A 25,474-nucleotide genomic window follows, 5' to 3' on the forward strand; every position below is an offset into this window, starting at 1 on the left:
AGTAAATTAAGGAATATTGGTTTAAACATTGATTGATTTACATCATTTTGAGCTGGCAGTGAGAAAAACAAGTGATTGCTATGTTGCGGAAATGTATAAAGAGGGCATTTGGATTTATAGAATTCAGAATCATTTAACACCACCAAGCTAAGAACAACGAAGCTAAAGATGCTCCACTCTATAACTATATTCAATATGCCGGAATGATGTAACTCACTGAAATGATGCTGTGAAAGATGTTTTGTATTGTCTCTGAATAAATTGAGAAAAGAATCGGACCGTTGACTATTTGATATATATTGAAAGGTGGGAATTTATTTGCACCCATATAATGAGCTACGGTTCAGGCACTATATCCTTAAAGCCCCCACGCAGAGAGTAAATAAACAAGAATCCACAGTCTAGGTCTTGGCAAAAGAAAAAATGGCTTAATATATAGGAGAATATTCCAAACAGTGGAGAGAAAAAGCAGTGCCTGAAAAAAATGATGGGGCTAAGCACGAAAAAAATGTTTGAAAACTATTTATTGAATAGGTGAAATCATGGAGTGGGCAAAAACTACTCTGGCGCGATTCACGCTCTTCAGCTCTTTGTCACCGCTTACTCTGTAGCACCAATTTTGAACTTTTTGTTCTATTTGCTTGATAGATCAAAATTGTACAAAGATTTAATAAAAAAATGAAATTAAGTTTACACAGAGAAAAACATACACCATCACTAAAAGTCACATAGCAGAAAAGATATAGGGTCAGTTCAATGGCTAAAAGAACCGACAGGCAATTGGGCAAGCTATGCGAGGCCCTTTTTCATGCCCAATCTGATCTCCTCAACCAGCATAACTGCAGTCCACATCCCTTGCAGACACAAGATACTTTTATATATTGCCAGTGAAAGTCCTGTAGTAGGTCACCCAGGAGGTCATAAGGAAGAAGAGAAGTGCGACTTGTGAGGCTCAAAACATATTCTTATACCCCACAATCCTGATTTGAGTGAGAGTAAATTCAGACGTGACAGGCCTGTAGAGGATGTGTTTTGACAGTAGTTTGTAACTTATTTCTAGCAAAGTATTAGAGATGAGCAAATTTTTTTTAGGGAGGATTTAGATCCACAGTGGATCGGCCAGTTCCTTTGGTAAGCGGAGTTCAGTGGCTCAATCTCAGAAAGAGTGATTGTGCAGATTCCACAACCAGTGGACGGATTTGTATAATCCAATCTGCGGATTCAGCAGTCCGTTGACGGATTCTTAAGCATTGCCAATGGATTGCTGAATTCACGGATAGGATTCTACAAATTCGTCCACTGGTTGTAACCAATGGCGTTTTTTCATTGAAATAGGCCAAATCAATTTCATTTTACACTCGAATTTTGGGAGCAGCGAAAATCAGCGAAAATAATCTGGGAAACAGATTTGGGCGGATTTGCCCATCTCTACTAAGGACAGTTATATAGCCCAGGGGAGCGCAAACTTTTTCAACTGCGCCCCCCCCTGCCTGCTGCCCCTTGCTCTCGTGCCCCCCTCACCTTGCTCGGTAGCGTCAAATGACCGCAGGGGTCATGTGACGTCACATTACCCCATTGCCTTGGAGACGGACATGTGACGTCACTCCGCATGGCACCGGCAGATGGCAACGCGTCCCTGCAGCTCTTCAGAATCCCTGTAAGTTAGTTGCAGAGGCCTCACACGATCCCCCGGCATTTAAATTAAATGCCTGGGGGAAGAGCATGGGACTTCTGCAACAGCCCGCGCCCCACCAGACAAATCTCCCGTCCCCCTTGGGGGTGCGCCCCCACCAGTTTGTGCTCTGCTGATATAGTTTGAGATCTGGGAGAGGAGGAATTAAATTTAAAATGTCATCAAGGAGTATAACATATTCAATAACCCTCTTCTGGTAGTTGACAGCTTCATGGTGATGTAACCCCTCTTACTTATAGGCCCCCGACTTATACCCGGTGCTGGGGTGGGGGGGGCTTGAGGACTGTATGTACACTTAAAAGGCCATGCGTGGCCTACTGTCAGACGGTGGGAAATAAGTACACAGTGTGGGTGTTGTACAACTGCTTCTATATTCTCACTATCCAGTCTCAAGAAACCTGTGATCCTCAACAAATGATCACTTCATTCAGCATACACATATAATAACATTTAACAGTAATGCTGCGTGGGTGTGTATCAGTGTCAGATGATTGTGAGCCACCCAATCCTTGTGATTGTGCCAGCACACCGTGGGCGCTCTTAGTGCACTAAAGTACAGTCTTTACTAAAGTTGCCGGCTTGTACTTCGCAAAAGTTGCTTCAGTACCACTTTAATTGCAGTCTTTAAGGGTCCCGTCTGACAGTGCTCGATGCTCCCTGCAGCTCCCCAATGTGGATCTCCTGGTTCCCTCGCCACAGAGTACTGCTGTCGCCCAGGCAGCTATCGATGGAACCTGAACGTGTTCAGGCTCGTACAGATCTGATCCGCATGTCATGGCCGCCCTCTATTAAAGGCTCCTCTCCCTCTTAGTCCCACCTCTTCCCAAGCCGGATGTCAGACAGGTTGTGGTTCATTAATTAAATGCCTAGGTATACAGGTATATAGCTCTCGCTCAATCCCTATGAATATTTGCACAGTTGTAGGTCTGTTATATAGATTTACACTATATAAGAAGCACAATGTAGACAAATCAACTGATAACTAAATTGATGTCACTGTATTATGTCAGCAAGTACCAGATACACTGCGGTAGGTTCATGTACATGAAATGAGAAATAGTTTTTCGTTTGTAGCTCGTCAATGTGTTAAACTGTTGTCATCTAACGTGAAACACTATGATTACTATAAAGTTTGAGTTCAAAGTATGGTTTGAATTTAATTGATTAGATTGTCAAATAATTCTTAATTGTAATCTACTGGGACGGGCTTATAACTGTTCACATTTTTCTGCAAGATATGATGACAAAAGGGTTTTATTTTTTTCTGAACACCTTGTATATATGCAATATAATGCTAGCCTTGGGTGTGATAGAAAATCAATTTTTTATTTCTATATGTCAATGTAATCCTATTAATTTCTACATTATGACATTCACCGTTCAGAGACTTAAATAATGTACAGTATAACATCATACATTTTAATTGATGTTGGCTTGTTATGATGGAGGATATACTGTCCTTTCATTAATCTTTTAAAGTCTGGTCCATATGTTGTCCTTGAAGCCTTCCCACATGGAACTGTTGTCTGGTTTTCCCTTAATTACTGTATTATGAGAGCCTGAGTCATTCCTTGCCAGAGCAAGGAATGACGTTAAAATCAGACTAGGTGAAATGTTGCCATACTGCCCAAAAAAACATTTTCAACCTTTGTTTGGCAATATCACATGACACACCGCTGCCTCTTTCACACTGTAAGTGCCTCCGATTCATTGCTAAACATGATACTTTTAAGTTTAAATTCTTGAGCTTGAAATTCAGAGACCAAATACCAAATGGGTCAGTCAGAAGATGGCGAGTAATATTATAAGTGAATGCCATGTTATTAATTGTCATGTTTATTTTGATCCGCTAGGATTGGAAGGCTTCAGGTTTTGAATGAATGAAGACATTTGGCTGTGCACATTCTTTTATTATTATTTGCTTTGCTGAAACGAGGCTTAGGTCTCCATGGCAACATGGATAAAATTATTATTTGAAATAATGTTGCCTTATTGCGCGCAGCCAGCGTAAACGTACAGTTCAACCATACTGCATGACCTGATTCTGTTCCCTTGGCTTAATGTTAACAAAGGCTTTCCAGCACGAAGGCCACACTGTTCTGTTTCTGAATAAAATATAAAGCTGAAAAACATTGTGGGCCTATACATAAAACTGCACTAGTGGTCTAGGGCAGGGGGGCGCGAGACTTTCTAGGAGGGGGGTGCGGCGGTTACAGAGGCCACCGTACTTTTCCCCAAGACATTTAAATTAAATGCCGGGAGATCGCGTGAGAATTCTGTAGCTTCACTTACCTTGTCTCCGGTGATGCGTTGCCATGGCTACGCTACGTCATGTGACCCCCACGGTGTCATTAGACGCGGGAGACAAGGCAAGCAGGGGGGCGCAGGGGAAAAAGTTTACGCGCCCCTGTTCTAGGGCACACTCATACCATTTGAGGTGAATTGCTTAAAGCTGCAGACCAAGCAATATCGTACATGTTGTTTTTTTGTTTTTTTTAATCAATTCTTTATGCAAAAATACTTGTAGAATTGTCAAACTCTATGATATTTTTAATGTATTATAATGTAACAAGCATTTGTGTCTATAGCAACCATTTACAAAGTCTTATCCCCTTCCTCTTCTGATACAGGCTCTTGCACACCCCTCTTTGAGCCCTGCCCCCTCTCTAGCAGTGCACCAATTGTATCTAGTGACAGCTTGGTCACATGATCTTCCCCACAGAACTTTGCATCTTTGGTCCTCTTCTGTTGCACTGACAGCCATTTAATGAACCCTGAGCCGAATCTTCGCCAATTGGTAACTTAGCTAATTACTTTATTAAAGGGGGAAAAAATTTAAAATATAAAAAAGAAACGGCAACTTGGACTGCTGCTTTAAGTGCATGTAAACTGCGAACAAGGATTTGTGAATAAGATGGATCCGTGAGTCAGTTGACATTTGTTTATCTCCATTTTTGTGTTTTTCAAGATTTCTGCCAAGATGTTTTACAATGTTAACCTTGTGTAGGTCATTTATACTGCAAAAGTAATTCACAAACCATACTGTAAAGTAGTTTTATGGTATGCAAAAATAAAAATAATCATGAAAGAACTAGCAATACCTTTGCGAATACAGTATATAGGACAGGGGTGGGCAACGCCAGTCCTCAAGGACCACCAATAGGTCAGGTTTTCAGGATATCCCAGCTTCAGCACAGGTGGTGCAGTCTTTGACTGAGCCACTGATTGAGCCACCTGTGCTGAAGCAGGTGTAACCCCCTAATGAGATTATTATTTTCTACTAAAAGGATTGATAGGGCGTTAGAAGGCTAATGTTAAAGTAAGGCTAGCTAGTTCCATGTATCTAATGCAGTGTTGCTATATAAATGTCACTAAAGTAAGTAATGTCAGGTGTTTGGCCACTCCGTTCCAGAACCTGCTAAAAGGATCGCCTGACATAGTGTGACTCATAATAGGTTAAAGTGTCTTTATTCTGCCTAGTGATAAGGGTGAGACTATGACATCCCTCAAGGGGGTACAAAAGGTGCGGCAGAAGCTCCAAGGCTCTTGGAAGACACGAGGGAGGAGTCTCACCGTGTTAAGTATATGTCTCAAATGTGTAGCTTTAGGTATAGAGTATGGTCACCTTTTATTATTTTGACATTAGGGAAGTGTCCCTTACCTAACAAGGGCCACTAATAATGCAGGGTCAGAAGTATTTGATGCCTTTCTAAAAGAGGACGTTCATGGCACTCGTTGCAGGGGATCCCTAGATCATGGACCCAAGAGAATGCCACACCTAGAGTTGCTCTAACTTCAACTCTATGCCTATGCGCACCAGCCTACCATTGTTGGAACTAGCAGAGAGCAGTATAGGATGACAGGTAGATGGGAACCTTGAATGAAGATACACCACTGCACAGAGTTGTGGAAGGTGCCTGGAAAAGTCCACTAAAGCAAGGGATTGCGTGTTATCCATAACCAATGGTAATGGAACGTGATAAGCCGTGTGCATCTCTGGGAAGCTATGTGAGCACCCAGGGAAGAAGTATGCATACTGAAAGTCTGACTAACTAAGAAATCTGGGTTTCTAATAAAGTTCCTGGCACTCTTATTACCAGCCAGCCTGAACGCCAGCACCCTGAAGAAAGGTATGAGAGACTCTATAAGCACGAACATCTGCACCCATCCATATTTCCACACTTAGATGTGACCTTCTTTAAGGAGGGGCAAAGAGGAGTTTCACACTGATATCCTGACCTGTTGGTGGCTTTTGAGGACTGGCGTTGGCCACCCCTGATATAAGAGATAGCTTTTGAGTTGTAACGTTTTTCTTTTGCATCTGTTACTGTTCAGTAACAGCCACATCTCTATTAAAGAGATGATCGTCGCTGCATATCCTACGGATTCTTAAAGCTGCAGTTCAGTCTTTTTTATTTATTTATTTATTTTATATTTTTTTTACTTCAATAGTTTCATGTGGGCAATCTCTAATTACCTAAAGAACTATATAGCTGCCAGTCAATTCGTTCTCCATGTATTGATCGGCGAAATTTGGTGACATCATTAGAGAAGGGATGTTTTTCTTCTGCTTCTGTCACTCAGTGGAAGCTCATGAATATTCATGAGCACTCCTGCACTGACATGTGCTAGATGGAGGGCAGGGCTGACAAAGGGGTGTGCCAGGGCTTGTGACAGGACATGAAGGGGCAGTGCCTTAGCAAATGGTTGTTAAAATAGATTACAAGAAAATTGGTCTTTCAAAGTTGTTCTTTTAAAAACAGAAAATGCTAAAAGTATTTTTTCTTACTACAGAACTGATTTATTAAAAAAAAAACACACATGCAGGATATTGACTGAAGTGCAGCTTTAAGAGTTGACTGTAGAGTATCTGTTTTTCAAGGCTAGTGGGACGAAAGATCATGACGTTCAGCAATTCGTTTCTAGTATTGTTTTTCACATCTAGGTCAGTGCTCCAAGTATCAATAATTTTATAGACTACAACATCATCGTTCCCTGTGTTTAAAATAAATATTGTTTTTCAAAGTAAAAATAATTATACGTTGACATCATGCTGCGTAATTACAGAGGATTTTAGAAACTCATCAATAGAAATATATTTTATATTTACATCAAAATAGTTAGCGCTTTGCTTTCACATTTCCCCATGTGAAATGGATGTTTGACATAAACACGCTTCCTGCTATGTTTCCCTCTCCACCCCCCAGATCTACTAATCCTATAGTCACTTACCTTTCTCAGAAAAAAACCTAATACTATTGACATTCTGCATGCTCACTGATTTAATAAAAATGTGCAATATTTCTGGGTTTCTCAAGAAAAGAAGAATATAACTTGGTCATGAGGGGTCCTGAAGGTAACATCTTGAATCACTTCTATTGTACGACCACTACAACTGGTTATTATTGGAACCAAAATTATTTGTGTGCTGAATGAGTTACTTATATACCAGTGGGATACTTTGTGATACAACATAAGGAAAAGAAGCAATGTTATGACCAATATGCTCAATGTTACAATAATTGTATCATACCTAAGCAATAAAGCGAGAACAGAGAGAGTGTATATACACAGATATACACACATTGTAACATAGGATAATTCCCCCATAGTAATCTGTTCCTAAATATCCTCTGCTTACAGTACCTGTTTTACTAAAAACTACACTGTGATGTCGGAGTGGACCTAAAAAAGTACAGACACACATTATTGTGATCACAAGTCTGTAAGTTATAAATATAGAGTCTCCAGTCCACTCCACCCCTTTAAGGATTTTAAACAATTCACACTGTAAATAATTCACGGAGTCACAACATTTATTTTTTATGTAATAACATTTTATTGTTTTGTTTTTACTGAGTTTACTGATCCATAGGCCAATACAAGGCTACATTAGCACATTTGTCTTGCTAGGACAAATTTTGTTTTAAATCTGAAAATAAATATTTAATACATAGAGTGCAATTAGGAGGAATCTTTTGTATCTTCTTTGATATTCTGTGTTCACTTTTATTGTAATAAAGGTAAACATTTATTGTCTAATTTTTTTCTTCCGTTAGTTACTCTATATAACAATTGGCTGCGGTCCCTTTTACCGAACATGTACTGTGCATTGTTCAGTAATCTATCCTGCAGTTTATCCACCACTCGGATTGTTGTTATATTGCAATGCATACTTGTGGAGATCTCGAAAAAATAGTGCGTGATTTCAGCCTGTCAGGATATTAATAATAAATGAGGTGCTCTCATTACAGATGCTTTATTTGAACATTATTCATGGCCCATCTATGTCAGTATCACAATTATCACGGTCCTGTTCTGCTGCAGATTTCGTTCTCTATGTCACTGCTCTGTTTGCACATTTTCTCAAATACATATTTGGCCATTTGCGATTTTAAAACTTGCATTATTTGATAACATTTTTTTATTTTATAAGTTATAGTAAGTCGTATGGTATACGTCTAGAAAGACTATCCATTCCGAGAGAAATGAAACAAACCGTAGAGATATTGTGCCTCAATTAGCTAACTGATACCAGAGTGCTCCTGAATGTTTTCGTCCATCAATTAGCAAATATGTAAACGAGCGCAACACCCTGTGGGCTAGGTTCACGATGTCCTGTTAAGTTAACGGCCATTAATCATAACGCAGTATTCACTAACGCAAATAGTGACGTTAACTAGGTTTTACTCCTGTAAAAAGCATAGTGTTATTTGTAACAGCCTGTTTTCTAAATTGCCTGCAAATGAGCTGAAAGATGCATGAAATACACCCACCATACCAGGGAAACATGCAAAATCAAATATACTCCATTTATTTTACATGTTCAAATCTGCATATTTCCCAGCTATCTCCAGTGTATTCGCATGTCTGACCCACGTAGATCATACTGTAGGTTAATGTATTTAATAAATAGAAGTCAACGGTTTAACTCTCGCTCATTCTTTCTCTCTGGCCAGGAGCCATCAAAGAGCGATTTATGCTATCGCCCCAGAATCGCCGATATCTGCCATTGACTTTAATGTCAGATATCACTGATTTGGCCGCGGTAGCGCGGATGGTGCTTTGATGACTCCCGGTCTCTGTCTTCCCCCCCCCCCCCCCCTCCCTCCAAGCTATATTCATTTCAGTTTGTTATGTCCGGTGGATGGACACAGTAGAGTGTCACAAAATGACAAGTACACATTTCTATTTAGTACTGATCCTTGTGTCGTCAGTGGTGACCAAGCCAAGGCATGCCTGTCACAAGGTGGCACGCACTTGTTTTGCAAATTGCTACACTAAAAGTACTATATTCCGCACTTCTCACTTTGAATATGGCAGATTGCTGTAACTTTCGGTTGAACAATGGCACATTTTAGGCTGCGCTTAGTGATGGCGACAGCGACACATCGCGGCGAAACAAATGCATTGCCGCCATCGCGTGCTCTTATAGTAAGCGCGGCGCGACTGATTGGTCGCGATCGCTGGGAGTCATCTCTATTTGATTTTCCAGCGACCGTCGCCTGACCATCGTGTCGCCGGCACTATAAGCGTAGCCTTAGGCTGCGCTTATAGTGCCGGAGATGCTGATGTCATGTTATGGTTGCTGGAAAAATCAAATTGAAGTGACTTCCAGTGGTCGCGACCAATCTGTCGCTCCGTTTTGTTGCTCCTACTATAAGCGCACGCAACAGCGGCAATGCATTTGTTTTGAAGCGACGTTGCGTCGCTGTCGCCGGCACTATAAGCAGAGCCTTAGTAAAACATGGTCCAACCGATATAGAAGTATTGATCATCAGGAATCCTGATGTTGTCCGTAGAACTCCATGTCATACAGCACCTACACGGGTTCATTTATCTACTAGAGACATAAAATACTCTCAACTTGGTTTTCATGTCTCACTCAGATTCCCCAAACAAGATGTTGATATTATGGACATGCTTGTGTGCATTTTAGCTGCAACCCTATTTAGGAATGGCCCTAAATCTTTAGCTTGTTTAGCCTTCGCTAATGGAAAAACAATGGCAATAACTAAATTAAGCACAGTGTTTTTATCCCTCAGGGTTGTTTGCTGTTTTTGTTTTGGAAAACATATGACATATTGGACCCAAATTTGTAGTAGGTTAAAATGTGACGACCCTTATTTTCTGTTTTTCATAGATGAACTCCAATCAATTGTTCCTTGCAAACGCGTCTGGCAAATAAATTACTTCAAAGGTAATTGCTTCGGCTGCTTCTTTATTTCTGCAGATGTAGTCTATTGTTATACACTTGTATGATTATACCATGCATGGGTTTTACTTCTGAAAACCCAAACTATTCGGTGCACATTGATAGACTGCTGTATTACCACATACTAAATGTAATTCCTCTGTCATGTTCAGTACACAGTGGGAAGAGTTGCTAATTGTTTTATCAACTTATTTTCTCCATAAAAATAGGTTGGCCTCAATTCAATGTGCTGTGAGGCCGTCTTTCCTGTTGGAACTTTTTAGCCCCATACAGTATGTCTCCTGACAAGGAGAAGAAAGCGTCACAGCATATTGAATAGTTGTTAAATTGTAAAGTAATTTGGGTGCCGAAATGTATTTGGGTGTATTCATTCCAAAATGAATTTGTAGTAGATGTTTTTAGTAGTCCAACTTAGGAAAAAATGAAAGTACTAGGGTCCGAAGAATCACATCGCGTTATAAGCGGATCGTGTTAGAAATAATGTACAATTGTATGCATTGTACATTAATTGTAAAGTATTCATAAATACGAAAATTGGGAGCCACGCTTGCATTGCGTTATAAGCGGATTCATATTGTAACGGATCGCGTTATAACGGGGTTGAACTGTACTTGGCTTAGAGCTTTGTATTGTTGTAGCATATCTGAGGTTGACCCTGACCTCGGGACAACCTAACTCCTAAATCCATTAGTGTGTTCAACATCTGGATTTACAAGCTCTGTTGTTACAGAAACACAAACAGTGTTAAATTTGTGTCGAGTGCTCACCACAAACAGGACGGGACCGCAAGGCTGAGGTGGGGATGTTTGAATACACCGACCAATAACCGCGCAACCGCGTCCGGATTGCAGAGTTGTAGCTGGGTCAGGGTAGGAGATGTCAGAATAGTCGTGATTCTTGCCGTGGTCTAGGATTGCAGAAGTCGGATGGTCGTTGTGCGTGGCCGGGGTCCAGGAGTAGAGAGGTCGGAATGGTCATGTGCGTAGCCGAGGTCCAGGGGTCAGAGAAGGTAGAAGTCCGGGTACAAGCCAAGGTCAAAGGTAACAAATAAATAAGGCAGAATGCAAAGGCAATAGCGGGGCAGCAGGTTGCTTGAGGCAAGCACTAGAGACATAAATAAGTTTTATGCTCAGCCAATTTGCTTAGTGGCTGGCTGAGCATATAAAGCACAGGGAGCCAATGGGAAGGCTGCAGGCAGTGAGTCATCACACAGACTGTGTACTGCTAAGGCAGGGGCGGAGTGTATCCCAGCTGTGGAGTAATGAAGGGAGTTGGCATTAACCCCTTGAGTGCCCCTGGTATTGCGGCACCAACGTGAAGTGGGAGCAGTGATGTTCTCCGTTGCGTCATGGGATGCGGAGCCTAGGTCCGGCGCCGGCAGGAGTACTGCGGCGCTTGCGCGAGGGTGTCACCCAATGCATCACAGGACGAGACCGAGGTACAATCCTCACAGTATCATAGTTGGTGTTTGATCATTTCGGGCAGCAGGGCCACCGCCAGCTTTCCTGTACCTGCACCCCCCCATGTCGGCGGCCCTGTCAGGCAGTAACGCCAACATAATCGCTCTTAATTGTTGTAAGAAGGTGCTGAGAATGCTTCCTTTACAGTCCACCTAAAGTACAGGCTTGTGAAGTCTCAAAAGTTTGTGTCTGTGTAAACTGAATCACAACTTACATGTTTATAGGAAAATGCAGCTAATACATTTCTGTACATGGATTTTGAGGTGATAAGCAAAGATGTTGCTCATCGTTAATTCCATGTTTATTTCGTCATGGCCAACATGTTTCTCTGAAGACAAAGTAGAGAAGGAGAAAAACTGGAAGAGCACTACGGTAGGTATCAAAAAAGTAGAAAGGAGGGTGCGTATCCCATAAAAAGATTATTTATTGGTCATGGAAAAACAGGGCAATGGAGAGCCCTACCAATGTTTCACGCTTCACAGAGCGCTTTCTCAAGGTAGAGACCGGTACCTTGAGAAAGCGCTCTGTGAAGCGTGAAACGTTGGTAGGACTCTCCATTGCCCTGTTTTTCCATGACCAATAAATAATCTTTTTATGGGATACGCACCCTCCTTTCAAATTTTTTGATACCTACCGTAGTGCTCTTCCAGTTTTTCTCCTTCTCTACTAGCCTACCCCTTGGACGGAACACACCTGGGGACCCCTCACCTTTTGGATTGCATGGACTTTGCAGCACTCAGAGTGAGTCAATCGCTTGCTACATGTTTTCCTGTTCAGGACTTTATTTAGACAATTGGTACGTTATAGGGTGTTATTATGCTCAATCTTCCTGGTGTTATTGTTAACAACAGCGTCACTTAGTAGTGAGCTTACCATCCGGGACTGCAACGGGACTGTACCTGTCTTCTATCAAGTTTATGTTTAGGGGTCCCCCCTACAAGTATCTGGTTATTCATTCATTTATCCTACTGTTGGGGTCTTTAGCATTACGCAGTCACATGGTTTCTCTGAAGACAAAACCTGCTACTTTAGTTTCCTTTCACCATCTTATTTATTTTCTATAAATGTTCTGTCTTTTTGGGGTCTTGATTTAGTTGTATTGTACAGGTTTGTGTTTTTTTAAACTATTCATCAGTTACACTGATAGGATTTGCAATAACTTGGCACGTCGCACATTGTCTAATGTTTTTAACGTTTATTTCATAGATCATGTGCATTCCTCTGAGAAACAATTGTAGTGGGGGAAAAAATCACTTCCCTGATATTATGGGCACAATCTTTGACTTTACAGGAACTACTTCTATTGTCACGGGAACAACACTAGGCATTGTGCTTATGGTGACCCATGTGCTTCAGCATCACCACACTGGTTTACAGTAGCGGTGAACAATAATGGCAAAAAAGCTTGAACTTCTGCTCTCAAAGCTTTTTTTATTTATTTTTTAGGACATGTTTTGGGAATTAAAGTAGAACACATTCCTCATTATAATACATAGAATATCTGATTTATTGTTTGTTTGGAAATCTTGGGGTTGTTTATACTGTTCTCTGAGCCAAGCCAGCCACACAGAATGTCAGCACTGTGCGCCGAAACTTACCAAACCAGTAATTACGGAAGTAGGGGAATAAAACCATCACAGGCACCTTTGTTTCCATGTAAAAGAAATCTTACAGCCCTGCTTCTTGCTTGGCAAATCATTCTATTCCTTTTGTTGACAATGTACAATGTGAACTCTCTTTTGTAAAATGCTCATTAATCTGACATTGCAGGATATAATTATTTGTCAAAATGCCAGCTCCCTGAACCTCCAAGGCATACAAAGAAAAGCTGTTGCTATCTTTCCCCAATGCAGAGAGCCAAAAGAATAGTACATTTGAACTGCAGGCGTTTGGATTCAGCCTAAAAAAAATTGCCAATTAACTCTTTTAGATTAAATTAAAATCTCTGAATATACTGTGTATTAAATGTATCAAAGTAAAAAAGGCTGTGTTTGCGCCATTTGTGTTCGTAATCAGAGGTGTAGGTATCGCCCGAGCAAAAGCCTGCAGGCCCGCTCTCCCCCCCCCCCCCCCACCTTGTCTGCAGCCCTGCTGACCATCTCTCTCTCTTCTCCCACAGATAGAGGCAGGAGGGGCAGCGGGCCACCAGAGTGAAGCAGAGGAGCAGCCGGCTGAGGAGTTAGGACTTGCACGGAGGCAGAGCAGGGCAGCCGGGGAGGAGCGCACCGCAGCGGTCCGACCCGGAAGTCTTTCTTACTACCAGCCTCTATGCTGCTACAGTGCGCTCCTCCCTGGCCATCTGCTTAACTCTGGCAGCCCGCCGCCGCGTACCATCATCTCTCCTCCGCCTGCCTCTATCTCCACCTTGTCCCACAGGTAGGCATGGAGGGGGAGAGAGCTGGAGGAAGGATGAGGAGGAGAGATATCCTCCAATTTAAATCGAGGCAATTTTTTTCTCCTGAATCTACGGAATACGTTCACTTATAATGGGGCCCTGAATTTAATTGTGCCCAGGGGCTCGTGCATGTCTAGCTACGCCACTGTTTGGGGTCACCGCAAAACTGGTTAGCACTTGGGCCCTTTAGCTATCACGGAAACCCACACAGATTAGCGTGTCACCACCTGGGACCACCCCTGGGTACATACAAGAGCACCGTCCTGACCTCCGCCACTTGTGGAAGTTCTTGCACTTAACCTAACAGGAGCAACCGGGAACAACTCTCTGTCTCTAATCCCTCTTTTGAGAGAGATAGTGAGAGCTGTGATCACTGTGCAGGAATATATATAGCAGTCTTTGGGGGTGATGGGCCTGCTACAAAACTAGAGCCACAGAGCTCACAGAGAGAACTCCACAAACAAAAACTTACAAATATACAAAATGCACTTGCCACAAAAATACTCTAATCTCGTGGGACCATGGGACTCACACAAACCACAGGCCACAGAGCTCTGAGGATGCACTAAAAAGCAAAACCTCCAGTTAAAAATAAATGCAGTGGCTAGCCACGGAGAATGAGCGCTAACAATCAGACAGGAGAGCTATTCAACAACTAGATTTAAAAGGGAAAGGGTACGGCATAGTGCACAAGAAGGGTTAACATGCAGACAAACAACAATAAAATAAAGACGAAGACCCTAAAAGCATAAAACTCAAAAGGAAGTTGTCTGTGTTTTGCTGGTGCCTCCATGCAGAGTTCCAGAGCCACGGAGTCTCAGAAGCCACAGAGAGTCCTTAGCTGCAGGGCAAGATCTTGTGTAGCAAGAAACAGTCCTTGTGCAAGGTTGGTGAGTTAAGGCTATAATGTGTAAGGCTCAATTTTCTCCAGGCAAGTTCTGAAAAAAGTGTATTCAAGCTGGCTAGGTTCAGGTGTATACCCAGTAGTCCTTTGCAGTGCAAAGCGATGAGGCTTTAAAATTAATTTATCGGTGGTAAATTGTCTAATCGGTGTGTCCGGGGGGTTAACTGGAAGTGAATCAGTGAGCGCCACTACTGACCACTAAGAATCACTGGGAAATGGACAATCAAGAGCAGGGGCACTGACCGGGCCACAGAAAAAGTACCTCCCGCCTCTTAACAGCTGAGTGGCTGAGCCATGAAATAAACCATCACCAAGAGACGGGACAAGCTGTCAAGAGAAAGTAGGAACGGGTCATAAAGACCCCTATAGATTACAAATTGTATTTACAAATGACCGTGATAGTGGACAATGAAGCCAATGCAAAACTATGGCAGTACATCAGGGAACACAATAACGGCACACAGAATATAGTGCAGTGCAGATTGCACAAATTGAGCTATAAACATTTAGATAGGGAAATACAAATGTCCAAAATGGGCTCTACACTGGTACATAGAAAAAAGTAAAATGGAAAAAAGGGGCCACTCAATACATGGGGCACACAGAATGTCATATGCACCTCACAATATAATCAAATGGCAACGTGAGGCAAAAAGGGTCTGGCTAAGAATTTTTACAAGAGAAAAAAGGGCTTCATGCAGCAAATGACGAGAAATACAGCGTTTAGACAAACAGGTTATGGGAGCAACAGGCTGGATTAGCCTTTTTCGGAAGTCCTCCAGGCCCCTTTCATCACAATCCATTATTGTGTTTATGAATAAACTGGCCATATTGTGAATACTTTAACATTTTATTTGTTATTGATATTGATATTACTGGCACCAAGTTGGTAGCCCCAGTGACATTGGACATGGGAGGTGAAAGCCACAGAGGATGTCTGAGGTGTCCAGACCATTTGGGCAGGGGGGAAGAGCATGTTCCCACGTCCTGGGATGAATGGAAGTTCTCAGAATTTCAATTTGCCCCACCAGACTTAGAGGAGCCCAACCCAGCGTGTGGTTTCTGAATAGCAAGTGGCTGTGGTGGCAACCTTGCATATGCCCTTGGCAGATTCAACACCCCCACTTGCCTGGCTTCCCAAGACCAGCATCGCTCGGATTGGCTGGTTAGGAAACTCTCACACCCGGATTGGCTGCAGGGTTTTGTGAATGAAACCCAGAAGTATTATAAACCGCTGAGCCAATCAGATTTGTAGATTCTAAGCACCCAGTCCAGCAAGTAAATTCAAGTCCTCTTGGGAGAGAGGAGTGGTGACGTCTGGAATTGCAGGCTAATTTCAGTTTCAGGACATTTCAGGCTATGTTCCTGGCAGGGTAAGCTTTGGATTTAGAAGCCCCTGCACCTAAGAAAGTATAGTTTTCACCCCCAGTCCCTCAGTAAGCGTGTCTTTTCTTATGTAGTTTGTGTAACATTGTGTGTCTGCCTTTTCCTGTGAATAAATTTACAATTTATTTCATTTACCTGTTTTGCTCAATGTATGATCCTGGTAAAAATGTTTAAATGCCTGGTCTCCCGTGACAGATAGACAGTACATTTATTTACAAGACATTGTATGCACAGTTAAAGATAATATATATTATAGGCGTATATTGCATTTAAAGACCAGATTAAAATGTAAGACGGCTTTAGTTTTGAAAGAACTTAGACTGGTGGTGGCTGTGAGAATCTTCGGTAGACTTTTCCAGTTGTGGGGTGCACAGTAAGAGAAGGAGGAGCGGGCGGATACTTTGTTGAACCTTGGGACCATGAACAGTCTTTTGGAGTCAGATCTCAGATAAGTGCTGCATGTGATAGGGGTGAGGAGCTTGTTCAGAAAGGCGGATAGCTTGCCCAGAAAGTATTTGAAGGCAAGACAGGAAAGATGAACTTTGTGCCTAGACTCAAGTGATGACCAATCTAGTTCTTTGAGCATTTCGCAGTGATGTGTGTTGTAATTGCATTGAAGGACAAAGCATATTGAATTGTAGAGGGTATCAAGTTTACCAAGGTGAGTTTGAGGTGCCGTGCCATATACTATGTCCCCATAGTCTATAATTGGCATCAGCATCTGCTGTGCGATGCGCTTTCTGATCAGCAGACAGAGAAGATTTGTTCCTATATAATACACCTAGTTTGGCATAGGTTTTGGATGTCAGGGTATCAATGTGCAACCCAAATGTTAAATGGTAGTCAAATCATATGCCCAAATATTTGAAACTAGTAACATGGCCTAGGATAGTATTAGAGTTGGTTCTGATCTGTATCTCCTTCATTGGAAGCTTTAAAAAATTAGCCTTGGTCCCGAATACCATTGTTAGTCTTGTCTGTGTTTAAAAACAGTTTGTTTTGGGAAATCCAGTTTTAAAGTATCAAAGTCAGATTGAAGTACGTGTCCAGGGTCAGGGAGGTTATGTGCATATAAGATTGTGCCACCTGCATATATGTGTATTGAGACTCCCTTTCAAGCTGTAGGAAGATCTTTAATGAACACTGAGAAGAGTAGGGGCCCCAGAACAGAGACTTGCGGTTCACTGCAGATGATATCCAAGGGGTTGAAGTTAGAGCCTGAGAGAGACACATGTTGGATCTACCGGATAGGTAGGAATAAAACCAATTTAAAGCATGCTTCCCTATTCCAGAGCCATGGAGTTTGTTTAGCAAGATAACATGATCAACAGTATCAATAGCCTTTGCAAAATCTAGGAATATTCCACCAGTCCCTGTTCCATTCCACACTGGATCTCATTACAAACTTTTAGCAGAGTACAGTAGTTACCGTGGAGTGTTTGGGGCGAAAGCCAGATTGGAATTGGCTAGGGAAATTTGTCTTGGTATAGTAATCACTTAATTGGGAATGAACACATTTTTCCGTGACTTTGGATAGTATTGGGAGGAGATTGGCCTGTAGTTTGAGACAGTGTTTTTGTCCCCACTTTTGATATTGGATGATATTGTTCCTGGTAAATTCAACCTAATGATAATAGGATGTTGATGCAACTGTGTGTGTGTGTGTGTGTGTGTGTGTGTGTGTGTGTGTGTGTGTGTGTGAGAGATTGCTGAGCCAGTCCCCTCATAAAATATTAAAGGCATTAATCTACACCTGAACACAGCCTGTATCCAGTTACATAGCAAAGGAAGGGAAGACTGGCCAAGCAGTGACATCTGTGCACACAAATGGAGGAGCCCTGTGCATCAGAACATTGGAGTATCACCTCTTTTAAAAAGATGTGACATTGCTATAGAGTTTTATGGAGAGGACCTGAAGAAGTGGGCAGTGATTCCCATCTTTTATTAGCTAATGTCCTCAAAATAGAAAGAGGCGACATTAAATTGAGCAGGTGGTCTATGTGGTACTTCTGTAGCAGACTGGTTAGGTTTTGTAACACAGGAGGGGTGTTGCATGACACTGTACATGTATAACCTGTCTCCTCATTTAGTTTTCTGCAAAATTGGCAACATCCTGCTTTATTCTCTGTGCAGGTGCATTGAAAACATCATAATCATAACAGAAGCATAGGTAAAAGCTGGCGAGGGGAGAGTATCCCGGCAGTCTCCACTGTATAAGATCAGGGTAAAAAAAAAAGCAAAGTAAAGGTAATTTGTTCTTTTTTTTAAATGTATTTATTTTTTAGCAGCTGGAACTTTAAGTTTATTTATAACTATATATATATATATATATATATATATATATATATATATATATATATATATATATATATATATATATATATATATATATATATATATATATATATATATATATATATATATATATATTGTGACAAACGGCTTACTCCGGGGCTCCGCCGTCTGTCCGGGACTGTTAGAACACGGTCTTTTAGGGTAGGTTAAATGATGAGACGTCACGTACTGTTCCTTTAAACAGGCTATGCCTGGTTTATTCAGTCCCATACACTGAGACTGCCACAGTTTAAACAGAAAACAAAGCCAAACAAAAAGCTGCTCGTCTGAGCGATAACTATAGAAAGGGACCTCGCTCAGACCCCTAGAAGGTAGAGGCGTGCTGCCTGGGGATGGGCTAGATAGATAATAAATGTGTATCGAGAGTGATACACCAAAGAATCCCCTTTAGATAGGCGCACTGCAGACCTGAAAATAAAGACGGTCAGGGGTAGGATGTAGTGTGTATAAATAAAAAACTTTATTAAATATTTCTGTATAAATAAAAACTTTATTGAATATTAGTGTAATAATGTACACAAAACAGTATATAGTGCTGTACTATACACTGACTAATAATAGACTGCTGTAGGTCTATGTCAACCTCCGTCAAGCGTCTCACTGTGCTCCCATTAGTTCTGTCTCCCTTGAAGTGTGAAAATCTAGGCAGATGCTCTAAATGTCAATAATCTAGATGGGTTATTGTAACCCTATGACATATTGGTAGGTATAGGCTCTACCGAGACTAACAGAGAAGTTCACGCAGCACATCAACGTAATGTGCACACTGCGCATGCGTCATGTAAGTTAAAACAGTAGAGTCTGTTTATATGCGAGTTGCGCATGCGCCGGGGCAGTGCGTGAAGTAAATGTTTGGACGGCCCGTATAAGGTTGGTAACGGGTAAAGGGAGTACTGGGTGTCGAGGAAATGTTCAATAGTGATTACACATAGTGACACACAGAGCGTAGTGCCTATGGATCACTATAGATCGTAGTTTGATATGAACCCAGTATATATGTGTATTCTTTGTACATTGGTGCGTTCATGTGTCAAAGTTTGTGCTGTATCTGGTATAGTGTGCGTCTCAAACGGGCGTAGGTACGAGGATGCTGTGCACCTTTAGTAGCAGGAGTAGTGAAAAATAGTAAACGCAGGTCTGGGCTGCTTGGTAATATTTTCAACGGGGTTTTTTGGTGCCCATGTGACCGCAGAGCTGCTCACTCGTAAACTGCTGCAATTGAGAAAAATGGTATAGCACACGAGACCTAGGTAGTCAGAGCAGCTGTGTCTATACAGGGCTGCATCGAAAAAACATGCACGGTAGTATTTAAAGCAGGCAGGCTATTTTGATAGTGAATAGCAAGTGCTGCCCTGTAGCAGCACTAACACCTCTTTAAATGGGTGTATCAAATGAAAGTTAGACACAGGTCAGCGCACTAGAGGAGCTAGTAGAGATAGCTGGCGTGGTAAGGTATGAATCATACAGCTAAAGACCCGACATGCTGCATGTTTCGTCACTTCCTGTGACTTCATCCGGGGTGGGCGTTGCTTTGTTCCCGGTCGCTTCTTTATACCCTGTAGTTGCCATAGCGATCATGGGACACCAAATGCTGTAATGTGGTGATGCATGAGTACTGCATCCTAAACTGACCTAAGTTATTGTATGTAATACAAGTAAGAATTAACTTTGCTGGATTTCAAAAAATTGGGTTGGTGGTGACAACACTAAAATGAGTTGAAATGTGACTGTGATCTGACATAGGTTCATAGGAAAGAGTTAAAGACAAAACCTTCGTTTAAGCCAGATGGATAGTGGGTATTGAGCAGATAAATCCACCTGGCCTCCCGTTGCAGGAGTTTCTTATCCCAATTCCCCCTGCGAATGCTGGGGGGAACATGGTCTATGCCTTGAAAGTTAAGCGTATCAAGTTTCCCTGCATGGTGGTCCCTAACATGACGGGAGACCGGGGTGTCCAAAGCATTCCTGATAGATCCTATATGTTCCAGGATGCGTCTCCGGAGTTCTCGCTTTGTCTTTCCAACATACTTTTCAGGTCTGCAGTGCGCCTATCTAAAGGGGATTCTTTGGTGTATCACTCTCGATACACATTTATTATCTATCTAGCCCATCCCCAGGCAGCACGCCTCTACCTTCTAGGGGTCTGAGCGAGGTCCCTTTCTATAGTTCTCCCTTCACCAACTGGTTTCTCTACCTGTTTTTCACCTCAGCTCCCCTCTTTCAGCTACACTTATTATAAACCTGAGACAATCATAAAAAATGGCAGGTTTTCTTTCACGCACTATGGATTTCAACGATTGGGAGGCTGACTCAGAAAACATTTTTTCAATAAACCCAATGTCTAGAGAAGAACCCACCGTTAGTAACATCAGGACGTATTTTCAAAACCTAGAACATCTTTATAAAAAACAATCACGCCTATGGTGGGAGGTGTGCAGCCTCCAAAAATATCAAAAAAGTAAGATGATACCGAGGGGTTTGAGAGTTAATCTCTCTCCATCATACCATAATTTACAGGAGACATTCATTAAAAAATGGGATGAGACCATAACAAAATGTTCACATGATTTAATGATTCTATTAGTTGAGAACGAACTGGCTGAACTCAAAAAGGTTAACATTGACATAGAGAGAAACAAAAAGGAGGCAGTCCAATGGAAGGAATCACCCCAGTTTGAGAAATATGAAAACATCCTTCAGAAAACAACTGACAACTACGTGAAAGGAATTAAAGAACGCAAGCGCGTAAAATTCCTGAGAGATAGTGGGGATTACAAGAGTGGCAAAATTTATAAGCACCATTTCCAAGCCGAAAGGGCCAAAATACAGGATCATAGTGACTCGTCCACTGACTGGGAAATGTCAGAGACTGAAGACAGTAGTGGATATCAAAACAGGATAACAACGAGATCAAAATCACAAAGGGATAAAACCCCGGCACAAGGGGAGAGTCACAACCCTGAACATTTTTTAGGCCAGGCCCAGGAGGCAATAGATTATGGCCCAGAAAGACTAGAAGAGGAGGGGTATTGGAGAGGAAGAGGAAGAGAAAGATGGTCAGGATACAGGAGGCAGAGAAAAAGAAGACACTAAACAGGGAGAACCTATGTAACAACAAGAGTGAAATCATAAATCTCTCTGAAATAACCCTTACGGAGGCTCAACTCAGCCTCCTAGAAAAAGGTTTATCCTACGTTCCCTCCAATAAATTTGACCTTTTTGAGACCATTAAAGATATAAACCTCTTCGCACGCAAAATGCTCCTGCACAAATTCTTCAAGAGACGAGGAAGAAATGCGATACCTAATCTATATGAAGAATTTCTGCAAACCCAAGATAAAGAACATCTAGTCAACTTGATCAACCTCCTGGAAGATGGGGACAAAGATCCTGGAGATGGACCCCACACAACACTGAAACCTAAAAGCCGATTTACACCGCACCAGGACAGCTGCGCCAACATCTCTACATTCCTTAACTTGGTTACTAAGGATTTGGAATCCCTGAAAGAGACCAAGATACAGAGTAATTTGAACCAAGAAGAACAAAAGGCACTAAAAGAAATAAAAGATTTAAAGGAAATCACTATAAAGCCGGCCGACAAGGGAGGAAATTTAGTGATACAAAAAACAGAGGACTACAGAAGGGAAAACTTGAGATTGCTCAAGGATAAAAAATGCTACAGGACTCTCTCTGGTGACCCAACAGTACCATTTCAAAAAACTTTGGGCAATATATTACGTAAAGGTTTGGAGATGAAAGTTATATCAAAAAACGAACATGACTTCATGATGCAAAAAGACCCTACTATAGCAACTTTTTATACCATCCCTAAGGTCCATAAAAACATTAAAAAACCACCTGGACGACCTATAGTAGCGGGCATCGGCTCACTTACCGAACCTATCAGTATATATATAGACAAAGTACTCAGAGGATTTGTTACATCACTACCTTCCTTCGTCCAGGACACCAAGGATGTCCTTAACAGACTTGAAGGAATACAAGTCACGCAGGGTACTTTGCTGGTAAGCTTCGATGTGGAGTCACTGTATACCAGCATAAAACACGAGTTCGGTCTCATGGCGGTAGCATACTTTTTATCATCACGTAGCTGTGTATACACTGAACATAATGCCTTCATTGTCGAGCTTTTAGAGTTTGTATTGGAACACAATTACTTTTTATTTGATTCCAAATATTATTTACAAATCCAAGGAACAGCCATGGGTACAACATGTGCCCCCACCTACGCCAATTTATACCTAGGCTGGTGGGAGGCCATCAGTGTCTTTTCAGAAGGAATGTCTATGTACACAGAACACATAGATTTGTGGCTACGCTACATAGACGATATCCTACTACTTTGGAAGGGCACAAGGAATGATTTGGAAATCTTTCTGAAAATACTTAACCTCAACGAACACAACCTTAAGTTGACATCGGAAAGTAGCCCTAACAGCATTACCTTTTTGGACTTAAGAATCACTATCAATGAGGATGGTTATCTCTCCACAACGAACCACAAGAAAGAGACTGCCACTAATAGTTACCTTAGAGCCGACAGTTTTCATCCTCAACCCCTCATACGAGGTATCCCCACAGGACAATTCTTGCGCATCAGACGCAACTGCACAGATATCATGGCATTTAAAGAAGAAAGCACAAAAATGCGGGATAACTTCCTAGCTAGGGGATACTCTAATCGCCAACTCAAGACGGCGTATCATCGTGCAATCAACACACCACGTATTGATTTACTAAAATCTCCATCACCGGATGACAGCAAGAAAATGAGTGAGATCAGATGCATAGCCACTTACCACAATCAGTGGAGAGATATCCACAGGATACTTACCAAGCATTGGCCTATCCTGACGAACGACGAAGATCTGAAGAAGGTACTTAGAAGCCATCCATCAATTGTCTGGAGAAGGGCACCAAATATTAAAGATTTGTTGGTGCACAGCCACTTTACGCTGGGAAACAACAGAAAAAGTACAACTTGGTTGAGCGTCAAAGGATCATATAAGTGCCATCACTGCAAAGCTTGTGGCTATGTTAAGGAAAGCAAGACCTTTACAAATACTGACAACAATAAAACATACACCATAAAACAGTTTATCAACTGCAAGAGCAGTGGAATTATCTATTTGATAACTTGTCTATGTGGAAAAAAGTATGTTGGCAAGACAAAGCGAGAACTCCGGAGACGCATCCTGGAACATATAGGATCTATCAGGAATGCTTTGGACACCCCGGTCTCCCGTCATGTTAGGGACCACCATGCAGGGAAACTTGATACGCTTAACTTTCAAGGCATAGACCATGTTCCCCCCAGCATTCGCAGGGGGAATTGGGATAAGAAACTCCTGCAACGGGAGGCCAGGTGGATTTATCTGCTCAATACCCACTATCCATCTGGCTTAAACGAAGGTTTTGTCTTTAACTCTTTCCTATGAACCTATGTCAGATCACAGTCACATTTCAACTCATTTTAGTGTTGTCACCACCAACCCAATTTTTTGAAATCCAGCAAAGTTAATTCTTACTTGTATTACATACAATAACTTAGGTCAGTTTAGGATGCAGTACTCATGCATCACCACATTACAGCATTTGGTGTCCCATGATCGCTATGGCAACTACAGGGTATAAAGAAGCGACCGGGAACAAAGCAACGCCCACCCCGGATGAAGTCACAGGAAGTGACGAAACATGCAGCATGTCGGGTCTTTAGCTGTATGATTCATACCTTACCACGCCAGCTATCTCTACTAGCTCCTCTAGTGCGCTGACCTGTGTCTAACTTTCATTTGATACACCCATTTAAAGAGGTGTTAGTGCTGCTACAGGGCAGCACTTGCTATTCACTATCAAAATAGCCTGCCTGCTTTAAATACTACCGTGCATGTTTTTTCGATGCAGCCCTGTATAGACACGGCTGCTCTGACTACCTAGGTCTCGTGTGCTATACCATTTTTCTCAATTGCAGCAGTTTACGAGTGAGCAGCTCTGCGGTCACATGGGCACCAAAAAACCCCGTTGAAAATATTACCAAGCAGCCCAGACCTGCGTTTACTATTTTTCACTACTCCTGCTACTAAAGGTGCACAGCATCCTCGTACCTACGCCCGTTTGAGACGCACACTATACCAGATACAGCACAAACTTTGACACATGAACGCACCAATGTACAAAGAATACGCATATATACTGGGTTCATATCAAACTACGATCTATAGTGATCCATAGGCACTACGCTCTGTGTGTCACTATGTGTAATCACTATTGAACATTTCCTCGACACCCAGTACTCCCTTTACCCGTTACCAACCTTATACGGGCCGTCCAAACATTTACTTCACGCACTGCCCCGGCGCATGCGCAACTCGCATATAAACAGACTCTACTGTTTTAACTTACATGACGCATGCGCAGTGTGCACATTACGTTGATGTGCTGCGTGAACTTCTCTGTTAGTCTCGGTAGAGCCTATACCTACCAATATGTCATAGGGTTACAATAACCCATCTAGATTATTGACATTTAGAGCATCTGCCTAGATTTTCACACTTCAAGGGAGACAGAACTAATGGGAGCACAGTGAGACGCTTGACGGAGGTTGACATAGACCTACAGCAGTCTATTATTAGTCAGTGTATAGTACAGCACTATATACTGTTTTGTGTACATTATTACACTAATATTCAATAAAGTTTTTATTTATACAGAAATATTTAATAAAGTTTTTTATTTATACACACTACATCCTACCCCTGACCGTCTTTATTTTCAGGTCTGCAGTGCGCCTATCTAAAGGGGATTCTTTGGTGTATCACTCTCGATACACATTTATTATCGTCTGAGCGATAACTTAAACTTAGATGTCCCTGACTCAGAGTTGGAAGTGGCTTGTCCACTTCCACCAACAAAATAAGTACCTTTGCAGTCTTTAGACAAACTAACAGAATGAATGAAGCGATTTGGGAAAGAGGCTTTCTCACCCCTCTGCAGTTCAGCAGCCTTCCAGGCTCTTGGGCGGGGCCCAGAGGAAACAGGAAAC

The 25,474-nt window shown here is 41.9% G+C and overlaps 1 protein-coding gene across 4 annotated transcripts in view; it reads left to right on the plus strand.

Moving 5' to 3' along the window:
• The window catches only part of PAG1 (phosphoprotein membrane anchor with glycosphingolipid microdomains 1), a 258,962-nt gene that overhangs the window by 78,774 nt on the left and 154,714 nt on the right, over positions 1 to 25,474 (plus strand). For 3 of the 4 annotated variants that reach the window (XM_075583039.1, XM_075583038.1, XM_075583040.1), the window contains exon 2: positions 9,837 to 9,893. The exons of the other annotated variant lie outside the window; for it this stretch is intronic. The gene's annotated coding sequence lies outside the window, so the exon portion shown is untranslated. The remainder of the gene's footprint in view (positions 1 to 9,836; positions 9,894 to 25,474) is intronic. 4 annotated transcript variants of the gene reach the window in all.

This window comes from Ascaphus truei, chromosome 2 (assembly GCF_040206685.1).
Source record: "Ascaphus truei isolate aAscTru1 chromosome 2, aAscTru1.hap1, whole genome shotgun sequence".
In the NCBI taxonomy this organism is placed as follows: domain Eukaryota; kingdom Metazoa; phylum Chordata; class Amphibia; order Anura; family Ascaphidae; genus Ascaphus; species Ascaphus truei.